The 17,157-nt window shown below is 30.1% G+C and overlaps 1 long non-coding RNA gene across 1 annotated transcript in view; it reads right to left on the reverse strand.

Annotated features, from left to right (window-relative positions):
• Nucleotides 1–1,642: 1,642 nt before the first annotated feature.
• Nucleotides 1,643–17,157, reverse strand: part of LOC119601199 — a 34,757-nt gene continuing 19,242 nt past the window's right edge. The window contains exons 2-3 of the long non-coding RNA XR_005231195.1: nucleotides 2,934–4,280; nucleotides 1,643–1,967 (exon numbers count right to left, since the gene is read on the reverse strand). This is a non-coding gene — a long non-coding RNA (uncharacterized LOC119601199). The remainder of the gene's footprint in view (nucleotides 1,968–2,933; nucleotides 4,281–17,157) is intronic.

The raw sequence follows: 17,157 nt of genomic DNA on the forward strand, positions 1-17,157 counted from the left end.
CTAAGTAGAATATGAATAATGTTTGATTAAAAAATATCAATAAATTCCCAGCAAAAACTTACAAAAAAAAAAAAAACAATGATTTAAAAAGCTAATATAACCACTTTTAGGCAAAAGCCTAAAAATAGGTATTTTTGTATCAGATTATACATAAATAAGTCATTTGACTACTTAATAGTAATGCAAATGTTATAAAATAGTCATTGACGAGTAAGCTGTTGTGTAAGTATAAGTCATTTTTGCTGGCTATTTACACCACTTATATCCGAACGAAAATGGAATACAACTCTCATGTATGGGACGGAGCTTCGAAGTCTATTTTGGAGCTACTCGACCGCGTACAGGAGAGGGCGAAGGTACTTATCGGTGACAGCTACGTCGCTACGTGGGGTGTATTGCACTGTTCTATCGATACTACAATGGAACAAGTTCCTTAATTTCAAAGGATACCCGTATATTCTTGTGTAGCACACGTCTTTCTTCAAGAACACACCCATTTGTGGTAGATTGGCCAGTGGACCGCACAACACACTACAGGGTAAATTCATTCTTCAGCCGCACTGTTCGTATGTGGAATAAACTTCCTGCAGAGGTATTCCCTGCCACTTTCGATATCCTCCTTCCCACAACCCATTTTCCTAGTTCCAACACAAGCTTCGCATAAGTAGGTGTCATCCCCTGAGTGTTGGTCCAATTATTAAAAAAAAAACATAGTGGGAAGGTTATTATGCGTTTGTGCTGATGTTTGTAACACACAAAAATATTGGTCCTATATCCACCTTAAAGTCTACCAATCGGCTCGGAATCACTTTCTGAGTCGATTTAGCTATGTCCGTCCGTCTGGGTGTCATTTTCAAGATATTAACCCCCTATCACACTATTTTAGAAATTTTCTTTTTTTGTCAACAAATTGTTAAAATATTTCTGAATTAAAGTAAAAATCAAAATAAATGCTTTATTATTAAAAAAATAATCTACATTTTTTAACATACTCGCTGGATTAGGGTATCATATGGTCGGCTATGCCCGTAAAATCCATAAAATATTTAAATTTTCTCTGGAATATTATATTTCCTCTTTTATTTAAGCAAATTACCCAGTAAAAAGAATAACCTTTATCACCAATTCAAAAGTAGCACTAATTGAATTTTTTACCTTCTGAGGAAGTGATGTTTAAAGACTTTCGAAAAAGTGAAAATAATTCTATTTTTTTCAATGTTAAAAATATATTTTTGGCTCTAACATTTTTATGAGATAAACATTTTATATTTGGGCTTTTGTATTAAATGTTTCTATTACCCTAATTAATGTTAATATTATTTAAGTCAAATTAGTTATATTCTATAATACCGCAATTTCTCTACCGAATAACCAAAGAAGAGCATTAAAATTACTTCTTGAGAATGACTTCAGAAGTAGTGAATTTGGAATCAAATAAAAAGGACATCCCTCCTATGACAAGCCAGTGTTAAAATCATCACTTCTTCAGGTCTTTTCCAGTATTTCTATGGAATAAATTCTACCTCTCTTTCGCTTCTTTGGAAGTTCTTATTTTGTTGGTTAGTACTTACGTGTCATATCTTCCATAAATATAAATATTTAAGTAAATTAAACACAAAATTTTTTTTAGATATAATTTTTACTTGAAACCATATTCCAACTACAATTCTAACCTGAAATATGCATTTGCTATATAATTTGTTTGGTCATCTAATGGGAACAACAAATATACCAATCACAAACTACGGGAGTTTGTCACAATTAACAAGCAATTATTTTATAATCGAAATGTTCATTGATTCCTGCAAAGAAAAAAATATATACATATATAAGGAAGTTAAATTTATTCAGTTTCTGTAGAGATTAATGCAAATTTTCCTTCCATTTATGGTTTCCCGAAACCGAGGTCAAGTATAATAGAAATGTAACCCAAACCATCGGCGTTCATGGATGTCCCGGAGTTTAAGCTAAAAGATAAAAAATAAACAAAAACGCAAAACTAGAAAATTAATTTTAAAAACAAATAAGAAAGTAAAAATTGAAAATTTGTTATAAAAGAATTAAATCCATAACGTGGGTAAACGAAACCACATCAGATACTTGAAAAGCATACTTATGTACATCATACTACTTCGTCAAACTCATTATCTCGAACATTGTAGAAAGATCCTCATAAAATTTTGTACATTGATTTTAGTTTGTAGAGCATTGGTTTATGTAGAATTTCATCGCTAATATTATAATTTTTAATACAGTAATTAGAGTTAAAATCGTTATAAAAAAATATTCCTATAGTGAATATTTGTGTTAAAGTTCAACCCTTCAGTTCATTCGTTCGAACCGTAAAGTGCTTTCATCAGACAGAAAGACAGACAGACATGGTTCGATCGTCTTAATATTTAATAAGAATCCACAATAAATATACTTTGAACAATATTTCGATGTGTTATCAATGTTTTACGATCACCATCGGTTTTTGATAGATGGACAGATAGACAGACAGAAAGACAGACGGACAGACAGACAGAAAGAAAGACAGACAGACAGACAGACAGACAGACAGACAGACAGACAGACAGACAGACAGACAGACATACAGACATACATACAGACATACAGACATACAGACATACAGACAGACAGACAGACAGACAGACAGACAGACAGACAGTTAGACATGGTTAGATCGTCTTAGAATTTAATAAGTACCCAGAATACATATACTTTTGCGGGTCTTTGAACAATATTTCGATGTGTTATCAATTTTTTACTTTTACCATAATTTTTTTGATATAAAAACAAACTTTTGTTGTGTGACTGCTGGCTTGTAGTAGTATCTGAATGTCTGTCGGTTCGTTTATCCCAGAAATAATAAATAGTTAACTGTCTTTGTAAAATATTCATTGAAAAAGTACACAATGAAAGCAACTCACCTGATGGTAATGAAATTCCACATCGAAAATTCAGATTAATTTAATTCAACCACAGACATTTAACCAAAAAACTACTCACTCATACACAGCACCTAGCAACACAGTTGAGCAAATATAACAGTTTATTAAAACCACTATGAAAGGTAGAACTATTTTCCTTTAAATGTTAAACTGTTTAAGTACGAGTGATTGTTTGAGATTAATTGTGTGATTTTGTCTATAGGACAATAATCAGAGGCGTTTATCACTGGGTTGTTGCAGTTGCTGTTTTTTTTTTTTATTTTGGCGGATGCTGTTGTTGCTTGCAGTTGGTTTATTGCTTGGTTTATTCCTCTGTTATTGGCTTTGCAAAATGAATAGAGTGATCATTAAAATAGTGTGTATTTGTTGTATATTTCGCTTCTGCTTAGTTTTGTTTTAATTTCCAGCCGATTGTTTGACTTGATAAATTAAATTTGTTGATATGTTTTTGATTACTTCAGTTTGTGTTTAGTTGGAGTAGCTGTCAGTTTTTTTCAAATGGCTATTTTCATGGGCTTTTTTTCTATTTTTTGAAACTATTATACTTAAAAGTATTTAAATAGTTATTATTCTTGTCTTGGCGTTGGCCAGGTTGCTAAATTTATCGCTGTCTCCTTATCTGCCTTAAATTGTATTAAAATATTGAAATTTTGCCAAAATATTAATGATTGTGTATATAATGAAGTAAAGAAATCAATAAGCTGCCAAAGATAGAAATACATATATATATTAGTAGTTATATACCCTGGAGTTGAAAATACAAGGTATGATTGTAGTTAGTAGGTAAAACTTTATTTTTGCTTCAGGGAATATTTGTTTGGCTTTTGTTGCGTCTTGAGAGCTGCAGAAAATCTTATAATGTAGATCGTTCTTTAGATTTTTTAGTTGCCTGCAGTTATATTATATCTTTTTGGAAGATTTTTTTCTTGATTTTATTTTTTTTCTCCACTAACAAGCCTTTAATAGAGAACAACATTCTGTTTGAAGGATGGCAGAAATAAATAAAACTCTACGTGTTTGGTTTATAAATTTAATTTAACTTTTAGTGGCTCTAAATATCCATTACTTGAGTTGGTCTTTTTAGTATTTAGTTCCTCTTTCTTTGATATTATTTTTTTTTGTTTACACAAAAAGTACTTTTATTTTAAATCTCCATTTATTTCTTCTTTTTATGGTCTTTTACTATATTTTTTAGACTTTGTAAATTTTGCTGGCGTATGCTTGTACTCATGAAGACTATTAAATCTTAGTTATGAAAATTTATGTAATATTTTTCGCTTTTTCTTTCTTTTAGAATTTATTTTTACTTTTTAGGAAATTTTGTGGCTGTAAATAGAAAAAATTAAAGAATTATGTATGTAAATATATTTAAATAGAAATATTTTAAAATGGTTTTTAAAATTTATCGTTATAGGTAAAAATTCATATAATAAATAATTCTCCAATAAATAGTTTTTGTGAAATATTTTTATTAATCGAATATCTATTTGGATTTTAATTGAGTGTGTGTTTTTGTAAAAAATCCAAATCGGTATATACAAATAAATATGAATGACCTCAATTATTATGCCCTTCCCCTTCGTTAAACGGGTGTAAGTAGAAAAGCTTTACATGAACACCAGCCATTACGGTGGTTTATAACCTCTGGGTGAGCTGTTAGACAACTCACCACCGTCCCTTTCTGTGCCTTACTCACACTCATACTCGAGGTATTTAATCTCTGACCATTGCTGCCCCGTTGCGTAACTTTCGAGATGCAAAAACATCACTTCTGTTTACAATTACGCAGATGTTATGGAATGTGTTGATTCTGCAACAACACCTAGAGACGTAATCGGCAGACCGAAATATTAGTTCATCAAATAAGCCAAAGACAAGTTCCTACTGTGTGGTATGTCAAATTTGAACAGAGTAAATCTGGAACATAGCTTGACAAGCAAGAAAATTTAATCGTATCTCTTCAATTAGATACAACCATCAACGTTCAACCAAGCGCACTTCTCATTTATCATTCGGCAATAGCATCAAACTTATCTCAAAATATAGATTTAACAGTGTGTCAGTCCTCTTACCAACATTCTCTTCCCGCGAGTTTGGGTTTAAATCACTGGATCTAAGTGCACCACGAAGGAACCTCTCCAATAACCGGGACAAACTCCGATATTATACCCAATGGGTTACCGGCCTCCGGTAGGTTAGTGGTTAGTGTTCTAGTCTGGTAGACCGGAGGTGGTGGGTTCGATTCCCACTGAGGCACTGGTTAAGGAGCGCACAACAGGCCCGATAGAGGCCTAGGTGTTTCTTCGGATTTGATGTTATTCATCCTCCGCAAAACGAACGAAAAAAAAGAACGAAAGAAACGAACGAAAGAACGAAAAGAAACGAAAGAAACGAAAAAAGAAAGAACGAACGAACGAACGAAACGAACAACGAAAACGAAGAAAACGAACGAAACGAAACGAAACGAAAGAAAAAACGAACGAACGAACGAACGAACAACGAACGAAAGAACGAAAGAACAAGAACAACGAACGAACGAACGAACGAACGAACTAACGAACGAACGAACAATAACGAACGAAACGAAAGAACGAACGAACGAACGAAAACGAACGAACGAACGAAGAAAGAAAAGAACGAACGAACGAACGAACGAACGAAAACGAACGAACGAACGAACGAACGAACGAACGACGAACGAACGAACGAACGAACGAACGAACGAACGAACGAAGAAGAACGAACGAACGAAACGAACGAACGAACGAAAACGAACGAACGAACGAACAACGAACGAACGAACGAACGAACGAACGAACGAACGAACGAAACGAACGAACAAGAACGAACGAACGAACGAACGAACGAACGAACGAACGAACGAACGAAAACGAACGAAATAACGAACGAAAACGAACAAACGAACGAACTAACGAACGAACGAACGAACGACGAACGAACGAACGAACTAACGAACGAACAACGAACTAAAGAACGAACGAACTAAACGAAGAACTAAAGAACGAACGAACGAACGAAACGAACGAAAAAACTAACGAACGAACTAACGAACGAACTAACGAACGAACGAACGAACTAACGAACGAACGAACGAACGAACGAACGAACGAAACTAACGACAAAACTAACTAATAACGAACGAACGAAAGAACTAACGAACTAACTAACTAACTAAACTAACTAACTAAACTAACTAAACTAACTAACTAACTAACTAACTAACTAACTAACGAACTAACTAACTAACTAACTAAACTAAAACTAACTAACTAACTAACTAACTAAACTAACTAACTAAAACTAACTAACTAACTAACTAACTAACTAACTAACTAACTAACTAATACCGGTTCCCTTGATACATGATTATATGGCTCTCTGGTTCTAACCAAGATCAAATCTTTCCAAGAAAAGGCCGAGGATACATTTGTATATATCCCTTCAGACTAGAGGTACTGGTAGCACCTTTTTCCCCAGATTGCAATCACACCAAATTTGTTATATACCGTTTTTAATTTCCAATTTTCCGACCTCATTAGGTATATATACTTTATTCTTATAGATAGCGGATTAGCTATGTCTGTCTGTCAGTCCATTTGCCTAGTTGTAGGTCTAGTTGTATGGAAGCTAGGTTAAATAATGGACCGATTTCAACCATTTTCAATAGGCATCGTCCTTGTAGCGAAAAACTCGTGTGGTTCAAATATTATCAAAATATCTTGTAGTTGCGCAAAAGGTTTACATGGACAGCCAACCAGCCGGACGGACAGACGGACGGACGGACATGTCTTAATCGACTCAGAAAGTCGATCGGTACACTTTAAGGTGGGTATAGAACCAATATTTTTGTGCGTTACAAACATTAGCACAAACGCATTATATACTCCCCACTATAGTGGTGTAGGGTGTAAAAAGTTCAGTTAATTTTTGAAGTAGATTCGGTTAATTTTTGAAGTAGATTTGTGTTCATATAACAGATAATAATCAATTTTATCAATAAATGTATATATAGGTCATTACCTTGTAAATGATGTTCTTCTTAGTAAAATAGAATAATATCAAATTAGTAACAACTATAACGTAAATATATTCGGCATACAATGAAAATGGTGAATCAATACAGAGCCAGAAAATATTTAAAGAAAAGACATGTACTTATTCATACATATTTCAAAGATTTAGGAAATACTACTTTTGCAAGCTATTTTAGTATTCTGTTTCTTCTTTGTATTTTATATGAAAAATCTATTTAGTTTTGTTCCTTTGTTATTTTCCAACAATTTTCTGATGTTGATGTTATTTTAGATTGAACCTATTTCTGATGAAAATGGATTTCAAATGGCTGGAAAATTTTCAGGTTTATTTTTTTTTATTTCCTTTAATAGAGTTTTATTATTTTGATTTTTTTTGTACAGCTTTTATTGCAGTTAAATTTTATTATAAAGCTTTTAAAAATTATAATACATTGAGTTATTTATGATGACATACAAAGTGTTGACAATATCACTTCTTTTTAGTATAAGTTTTAATTGATTACTATATACCGCATCGTAAGGACTAAAAAATGTCTATTTGGAACAAATTTAGCTTAGAACAAAATTTGAAAATTTGTCAAAATTTAACCCACTATAAGTCAGAGAGTACTTAAACGATCATGCTGAAAAATTGTTTCTGAACTACTACCCATTACGACTACCCTTGGTGCCAATTTTATTCCGATCTGAAGACATCGTTTTCAATGAAATCCCCCTATATCAATTAATCAAGTGCAAAATTCTATTAAATTTAAAAAGGTAAACTAGCTCACCTTACGTATGAGTAACAAAAATTCACTTTAAAATATTAGTCCAAAAAATTTAAACAGTAATTATTGTTTATATCCCCTTTTATTTTAAATGTAATTCATCTGAATTTTCGCTGTTTGCTTTCAATGTAAATTGACGTAATAAATTTAAATTTTTTACATTAATTCCAGTACTTGTGCCTATGAAAGTCCTGATACTTATATTGTTGCCTTTACACTGCTCTTGCTCATAATTACATTAGTTGTGTAAATAATGTGCTTTTTTACAGGTCCTTCTCCGTGCCCTAACCAACCATTAATAATAATGACAGCAACAATAAGAACAAAAGTAAACAAACAAATATTAGCAGTTTTGAAATCTCGCTACTCAGTTTATTTAATCCTCAGGAAGTGTTTTCAGTAAAAAAGAAAAATTTTATAAAAACACAAAATCAAAATGCAAACAAAAAAGGCCTAAACTGGCACGTTTTTAGTATTTTGAATTGATTTTTTATACAATACAATGACCTTAAAGAAAGCAGTACATACATATATACGTATTAATAGTATACGCTTTTTAACCGTAAATATTTTTGTGATACGAAAAAGGTATGTACGTGTAAAGTAATTCAAACGTGATACTGAAATACTTAAATTTTCGGAATTTTTTTTATGAAAAGTTTATATAATCGAAGATATATAAGATGTTTCACAATGTTCCAAGATGGAAGATAAATAACTTCGTATAGGGTGGTAATGAATTTTAAACAATCACGTAGAAACTAATAATGTTTTTATAATTAAAGCAAATATTTGTAAATCTAGGAGCGACCGGCTCATTGGAGTATTACGAATTTTATAAATCTTTAACATTAAAATGTAATATGAAAAATATTAATACATTGTTTTTGAAGGAAGTTTCCTTTAGGGAGAATTAAAAAAGGTAAAACACATATAAATGTTTATAGGCCGGTGCTGGTCAATAATTTTGTATGCCAATGTACGGAACAAAGTGAAGAATATGATTCTGGTTATTTTTTCTTCTTTGACACGGAAGGCTAAGATCACATATAAAGATTGTGTTTTGCTAAACAGGAGCAAGAAAAATTCTTAGGAGCTGCTCAAGCAGCAATTTCAAAATAATTATGATAGACAGAATCTAAAATCAGGATTGAAATGAAGATGATTTCGCATGTCGGAAATGGTAATTAAGCAATTTAAAAGATAATCAGTTTTGCACCAAATCAATATTTGAGTTGAAATATGAATTCATCACGATAACTCCTATCACAGCAAACCTATACTAAATGCAATTTATTCCTTTGCAGTGGCCAGGCATAAAAGCGTAATATTATATCATAAAAATACTCGGCAACATGTTGAAATGTCCGCTAAAAGTTATTTTTTCTACTTTATAATCCAAACCTTGGCCTGTTCAACTGCAATTTGTTTCAGTCGATGAAGAGCGCACAGTCGGGTATACACTTCACTTCAAAGTATGAGTAGGTCTATTGACGCGGAATTTATATGCTGTCGGAGCTAACTATGGCAACATATTTTGAACACATTTATACGTTACAAAAGTCCTGAAATGTGGCACGCAATATAGTTTTAATATTAGTTAGTTATTTAGTTAGTTAGTTAGTTAGTTAGTTAGTTAGTTAGCTAGTTAGTTAGTTAGTTAGTTAGTTAGTAGTTAGTTAGTTAGTTAGTTAGTTAGTTAGTTAGTTAGTTAGTTAGTTAGTTAGTTAGTTAGTTAGTTAGTTAGTTAGTTAGTTAGTTAGTTAGTTAGTTAGTTAGTTAGTTAGTTAGTTAGTTAGTTAGTTAGTTAGTTAGTTAGTTAGTTAGTAGTTAGTTAGTTAGTTAGTTAGTTAGTTAGTAGTTAGTTAGTTAGTTAGTTAGTTAGTTAGTTAGTTAGTTAGTTAGTTAGTTAGTTAGTTAGTTAGTTAGTTAGTTAGTTAGTTAGTTAGTTAGTTAGTTAGTTAGTTAGTTAGTTAGTTAGTTAGTTAGTTAGTTAGTTAGTTAGTTAGTTAGTTAGTTAGTTAGTTAGTTAGTAGTTAGTTAGTTAGTTAGTTAGTTAGTTAGTTAGTTAGTTAGTTAGTTAGTTAGTTAGTTAGTTAGTTAGTTAGTTAGTTAGTTAGTTAGTTAGTTAGTTAGTTAGTTAGTTAGTTAGTTAGTTAGTTAGTTAGTTAGTTAGTAGTTAGTTAGTTAGTTAGTTAGTTAGTTAGTAGTTAGTTAGTTAGTTAGTTAGTTAGTTAGTTAGTTAGTTAGTTAGTTAGTTAGTTAGTTAGTTAGTTAGTTAGTTAGTTAGTTAGTAGTTAGTTAGTTAGTTAGTTAGTTAGTTAGTTAGTTAGTTAGTTAGTTAGTTAGTTAGTTAGTTAGTTAGTAGTTAGTTAGTTAGTTAGTTAGTTAGTTAGTTAGTTAGTTAGTTAGTTAGTTAGTTAGTTAGTTAGTTAGTTAGTTAGTTAGTTAGTTAGTTAGTTAGTTAGTTAGTTAGTTAGTTAGTTAGTTAGTTAGTTAGTTAGTTAGTTAGTTAGTTAGTAGTTAGTTAGTTAGTTAGTTAGTTAGTTAGTTAGTTAGTTAGTTAGTTAGTTAGTTAGTTAGTAGTTAGTTAGTTAGTTAGTTAGTTAGTTAGTTAGTTAGTTAGTTAGTTAGTTAGTTAGTTAGTTAGTTAGTTAGTTAGTTAGTTAGTTAGTTAGTTAGTTAGTTAGTTAGTTAGTAGTTAGTTAGTTAGTTAGTTAGTTAGTTAGTTAGTTAGTTAGTTAGTTAGTTAGTTAGTTAGTTAGTTAGTTAGTTAGTTAGTTAGTTAGTTAGTTAGTTAGTTAGTTAGTTAGTAGTTAGTTAGTTAGTTAGTTAGTTAGTTAGTTAGTTAGTTAGTTAGTTAGTTAGTTAGTTAGTTAGTTAGTAGTTAGTTAGTTAGTTAGTTAGTTAGTTAGTAGTTAGTTAGTTAGTTAGTTAGTTAGTTAGTTAGTTAGTTAGTTAGTAGTTAGTTAGTTAGTTAGTTAGTTAGTTAGTTAGTAGTTAGTAGTTAGTAGTGTAGTTAGTAGTAGTAGTTAGTAGTAGTTAGTTAGTTTAGTTAGTAGTTAGTTAGTTAGTTAGTATTTAGTTAGTTAGTTAGTTAGTAGTTAGTTAGTTAGTTAGTTAGTTAGTTAGTTAGTTAGTTAGTTAGTTAGTTAGTTAGTTAGTTAGTTAGTTAGTTAGTTAGTTAGTTAGTTAGTTAGTAGTTAGTTAGTTAGTTAGTTAGTTAGTTAGTTAGTTAGTTAGTTAGTTAGTTAGTTAGTTAGTTAGTAGTTAGTTAGTTAGTTAGTAGTTAGTTAGTTAGTTAGTTAGTAGTAGTTAGTTAGTAGTAGTTAGTTAGTTAGTTAGTTAGTTAGTTAGTTAGTTAGTTAGTTAGTTAGTAGTTAGTTAGTTAGTTAGTAGTTAGTTAGTTAGTTAGTTAGTTAGTTAGTAGTTAGTTAGTTAGTTAGTTAGTTAGTTAGTTAGTTAGTTAGTTAGTTAGTTAGTTAGTTAGTTAGTTAGTTAGTTAGTAGTTAGTTAGTTAGTTAGTTAGTAGTTAGTTAGTTAGTTAGTTAGTTAGTTAGTTAGTTAGTTAGTTAGTTAGTTAGTAGTTAGTAGTAGTTAGTTAGTTAGTTAGTTAGTTAAAACTTCACATGTTCAAAACATAATTGCAACAAAAAATTCCATACTAGAAACAGTCGCCACCGGATTTTTTTTGCAACATAATAAACATATTAATGTACAATAGATTTGTTTTTATATATTTATTTATAATGCATTTTTTTTAACCAATGTTTCCCCTAAATATATTCCTCAAATGGGCTCATAAATTAAATTCAATTATCCTCAATAATATACGTAAATACTTAATTCAATAACTTTTTCCATATAAATAAGTACAAAGAACTTGATGTAGTTTTAATTACTATTATTAGAAACATCCGTCAGTAGTTGCTGTCATGCATATTTCACAAATTACTTCCTTTATGCTTATCTGTAGTGTTGTATTTTTTACTTCACAAATTTTTTGAAATGATGGAAAAATTATCTTTTTTTTTAGCTTACTCTCTGTTTAGGATGTTTCAATGCAAAATGTAGCCACCACTTATGTATGAGTTATTTCTAATAACAAAAACTATTATATATAATAGAAACTTTTAATGAAACAGTAATATTTTTTGCATAAAAACAGCAATATATGTATGTATAACGTTACTTTATATAAACTTAAAAAGCATTAGGGTTATACAAATTGTAATGGAAGGTTTAGAGGCGAAAACTGTAAAAAGTGAGTAACTTTTCAGTTTGTGTTTTACAAATTATTTTTAAAATGTTGTGTAAGTATATGAGCGTTATAACCAGTGATGCCAAGTGTAGGGATTTTTCCCTTTTTGTAGAGAATTTTTACAAAAGTTTCACGTGTAGGGAAAAGGGGAAAGATTTCTTACTATTGTACAATTGTAGGGATTTTTCAATTTCATTGATGATGGTTAGATGAGAAACATATTAACCTCAACTATCTGAATCTGGATTTTTAAAATCCCTTGATTTGTTTAAAAGTTATTAAAAAAATTGTTAAATGTCATTAAATATTCATATCCATTTTTCTTGAAACGACTTTTTGGATTATTCCAATCCTGTAGGGCGATATATTCTGACTCCTTATAGATAGAGTAGTCGGGGGCTTAATGCAGTAACTCAGGATTGAAAAAATGAATTTAATGTTCTGAAAATTTATAAAAGTAAACCGCAAAAAGTAAACGCAAAAGTAATACTTATTCAAAATAATTATTTAATGAATTTTTTTTTGTTGGAGGTACATAAAATAAATTTTAAACATCGGATCGTGATACTGCCATAAATCTTTCAATTGTCTTGTTTTTTTTTAATCTTGACTGAAGAGTCAGGGTTGGAAGATTTGTATGATGTAAAATTGAAAGAAAAAAAAAAAATTAAATTTAAATTCTAGAAATTTCATTCCTAAAAATTAAAAAAAAAAATATATATATATATATATATATATATATATATATATATATATATATATATATATATATATATATATTCTGACTCCTTATAGATAGAGTAGTCGGGGGCTTAATGCAGTAACTCAGGATTAAAAAATGAATTTAATGTTCTGAAAACTTATAAAAGTAAACCGCAAAAAGTAAACGCAAAAGTAATACTTATTCAAAATAATTATTTTATGAATTTTTTTTGTTGGAGGTACATAAAATAAATTTTAAACATCGGATCGTGATACTGCCATAAATCTTTCAATTGTCTTGTTTTTTTTTTAATCTTGACTGAAGAGTCAGGGTTGGAAGATTTGTATGATGTAAAATTGAAAGAAAAAAAAAATTAAATTTAAATTCTAGAAATTTCATTCCTAAAAATTAAAAAAAAAAAATATATATATATATATATATAGATATATATATAGGTACATATATATATATATATATATATATATATATATATATATATATATAGATATATATATATATATATATATATATATATATATATATATATATATATATATATATATATATATATATATATATACATATGTATATTATAAAACGGAGCTAATATTTTAGTTGGGGGTATATTGATTTTGTCATTCCGTTTGTAACACATCGAAATATTGGTCATAGACCCACAAAAGTATATATATTCGGGGTCCTCATTAAATTCGAAGACGATCTAGCCATGTCTGTCCGTCTGTCTGTCTGTTGAAAGCACGATAGAGTCCGAAAGGTAAGGTTTGTTTGGTATTGAAAATGGGCAATATCGGTCCACGTTTTCGGATAGCCCCCATACAAGTGGCCCCTCGAAAAGCAGCTTTAACAGCCATATCTTGTTTAAAAATACAAATGTAGCGATGAAATTCGACATAAGTAAGTTCCTTATGATCCAAAATCATGCAAAATTTTATGAGGATCGGTCCATAATTGACCCTACCCCCCATATAAGGTCCCCTTCAGAAAATGACTTTGACGCTCATTACTGGCTTAAAAATACTAGTATATAGATGAAATTCAACATAAGTAAGTTTCATACGAGTCAAAATCTATCTAAAAAATTTTATGAGGATCGGTCCATGATTGACCCTACCCCTCATATAAGGTCCCCTTCAGAAAATGACTGCAACGCTCATTAATGTTTTAAAAATACGAGTGTAACGATGAAATTCGACACAAATAAATTTAATACGAACCAAATTCCGTCTTCCAAATTTTATGAGGATCGACCCATAATTGACCCTACCCCCTATATAAGGTCCCATTCAGAAAATTACTTTAACGCTTATAACTGGCCTAAATATACGAGTATATAGATGAAATTCGACATAAGTAAGTTTCATTCGAGTCAAACGAGGTGTGATGGTGTGTATATAAGATTCGGCATAGCCGAATATAACACTCTTACTGGTTTATGTTATTTTTGTATTTTTTTAAGATAAACTTTGAAAAAAATGGAAAAAAGTAGTGTAGGGAAAAATGTAGGGAAAATAAAAAGTGAGTGTAGGGAAAAAAGGGATTTTTTCTCATAAGCGTAGGGATTTCTGGAAAAAATCTCCTGGCATCACTTGTTATAACAGTCATTATGATAATGCAGCAGGATACTGGCATTGCCATATTTTGTCATAAATAAACATACAAGTTATTTAGATCTTTCAGTGTTCTTTAGAATACATTCTATAATATAAAAATTAAAAATTTATGTTTACAATTTTTAAAAGTCCTTTTTAGTCTGTCATTGCAAATTTTTTGCAAGGTTAACTATATAAAATGGTTGTAAAAATAATTCTATGTATGAGAGAGAGTGAATGTATGTCATTATATAGCTTTTCACTGTATCAGCAAAAGTTTATGTTTTCTATTGCCATAAACTTTGTTTATGTATATTACAACCAAAAAGAATTTACAATCAACAACATTATTTAGAAATGTCGAAAATTATTATTTTTGCCAAAACAACAAAGTTTTAAAACTACGTATATGTGTACGTAATATACATATGTATATTAGAGGATAAAGATAGATGCATCCAAAAAATAGATGCATCATTTTTTGTTTATTAGTGTCTAAAAGTTACTGGTGTAAAATTTTAGTCAAATCGGGTAACAGTAACCCGTGCCGGAAATCGATTGAGTAGGGTAAAATTGTGTACAAATAGGACCTTTTTGATTTCTTCAAAAACAATGCCAATTATATTTTTATAAAATTTTCTTTCAAAAAAGGTATATTTGGACACCTCTAATGTACATAAAATATATATGGGAGATTTCATGTGACCCAAATTTTGAAACCAATGTCTTCCGATCCAATATCATTAATATCAGTCCTATTAGAAATAAGCTTAGACAAAATTTTTAAACAAGATTGGTCAAAAACTTTCTGAGTTACAGTGGGTCAAAGTTTGACATCTTTGCGGAAAATGTATTTTTTCTTATCTATGTTAACTATTGCTTATAGAAAAAATTGTTCCAAATAGTTTAGATATCTACGATCATTCGGAAAAATAATTTTAAAAAATTTTACTTTTCTTTGGCAATTATTTTTTTTCCAAAATAGGCCCTTTTTATTTTGTGCTCAGAAGGAAGCTGCGAAATCACTTGAAAATTCGACAAAAATGTAAAGTTTGCCACTGTAACTGTTCTCGACCGATCATAATCAACTTCATGGCGTATACATTTTACATGATTCAATAAAATAACGTATACGTATCTATGTATATTTCTTAAAGATTCTCATTCAACTAATTAAATGCATAAAATACAAAATCTTATTTCTATTGAAAAGCATGCTTAGTTTTATATATGTATATTTATGCATATAAATGTATACAGATTTATCAACTCACAATGGACTTCATGGCGTATACTTTATACATAATTCTGTAAAATAACGAATACAACTACTTGTTCCAAAATAATGTTCAAACAATATAAATTTGTGTACTTTATAAAGAAGATATTGATAACAATAATATAAAAAATTACCCTTCAATTAAAAATATAATTTACATAAATTAAAACTAGCATAAACTTTGAGAAGATAATTGAAACATAATCACTAAAAGAACATACTTTAGATATTTAATACCTTTTAAATTTTAAACAAATATTTATACCAAAGGTTTAATGAGATTCAATGGCTATAAATATGTGGCGAGGGTGAATAAAATATGAGGAAGATAATAATGAGAACTACAAATCATAAGCACCGTTTTTCTAGAACATTTGACATACACACAAAAATGTTTTAGAAATTATACAGATTAAACGCAATAAGCTGTAAAGATATTTTTATTCTGATAAGATGTAAATTTAATAACAGATTTTTTTGGTGTTTTATTTTTTATTTTCACATTTGAAGTGAAATAAATTTTTTTAGCTGGACCTTAGAATATTTTTTTTTCGGTTCTCCATTCACCCGCAGTCTACAATGTAGTTAAGAAGTTTATTGTGGTTTGTTGTACTTCTTGGGTTTTTTTATACCCTACACCACCATAGTGGGCAGGGTATTATACGTTTGTGCTGATGTTTGTAACGCACAAAGTATACCCCACCTTAAAGTATACCGATCGACTCAAAATCACTTTCTGAGTCGATTCTGTCCGTCCGTCCATCCGTCGGTCCGGCTGGCAGTCCATGTAAACCTTGTGCGCAAGGTACAGGTCGCAATTTTCAAGATATTTTGATGAAATTTGGACCATTTTCGGCCCAGCGACGAAGCCTATTGAAAATGGTTGAAATCGGTTCATTATCTCACCTAGCCCCCATACAACCCTACTACCCGAAAAGGGCTTTTGAGTTCATAATTATGTTAAATATTGCAGTATCACTACAAAAATCAGCAAAACTTAGTTCTACATACGTCTTAATAATACTACTACCGATTTTCGTAAATGTCGGACTTTATTTGACCCTAGCCCCCATACAAAGTCCCCTTCAGAAAATAACTTGAAGGTCAATAATTCATTTCATCGTGATACTAGTGTTTATAGTATCACGATGAAATCCAGCATATATAACTCTAATGTAAAACCAAGTACCCTTGCCCCCATATAACCCTTCTTTTAGAAGATTACTTTTTTCAACAAATTGTTAAAATATTTTGGAATTAAGGTAAACAACTTAAATGCTTTATTATTAAAAATAATCCACATTTTTAATATACTCAATGGTGTAGGGTATCATATGGTCGGCCACGCCCGACTATACTTTCCTAGTTGTTTTTGTTAACAAAATGTTTTTTTGAGCCTTTAATTTTCGTGTACTTTAGTATTCTAAACACACTTTCAGATTTACCAACTCACCCACCATACAAACGATTTTCTTTTGAGGAAGTATTCATAGTATATGTTTAGATTGAAGTGTGTGTATTTCTC

This window comes from Lucilia sericata, unplaced genomic scaffold (assembly GCF_015586225.1).
Source record: "Lucilia sericata isolate MDLA Ls3-8-SP2 unplaced genomic scaffold, ASM1558622v1 Contig000148F_arrow, whole genome shotgun sequence".
NCBI classification, from domain to species: domain Eukaryota; kingdom Metazoa; phylum Arthropoda; class Insecta; order Diptera; family Calliphoridae; genus Lucilia; species Lucilia sericata.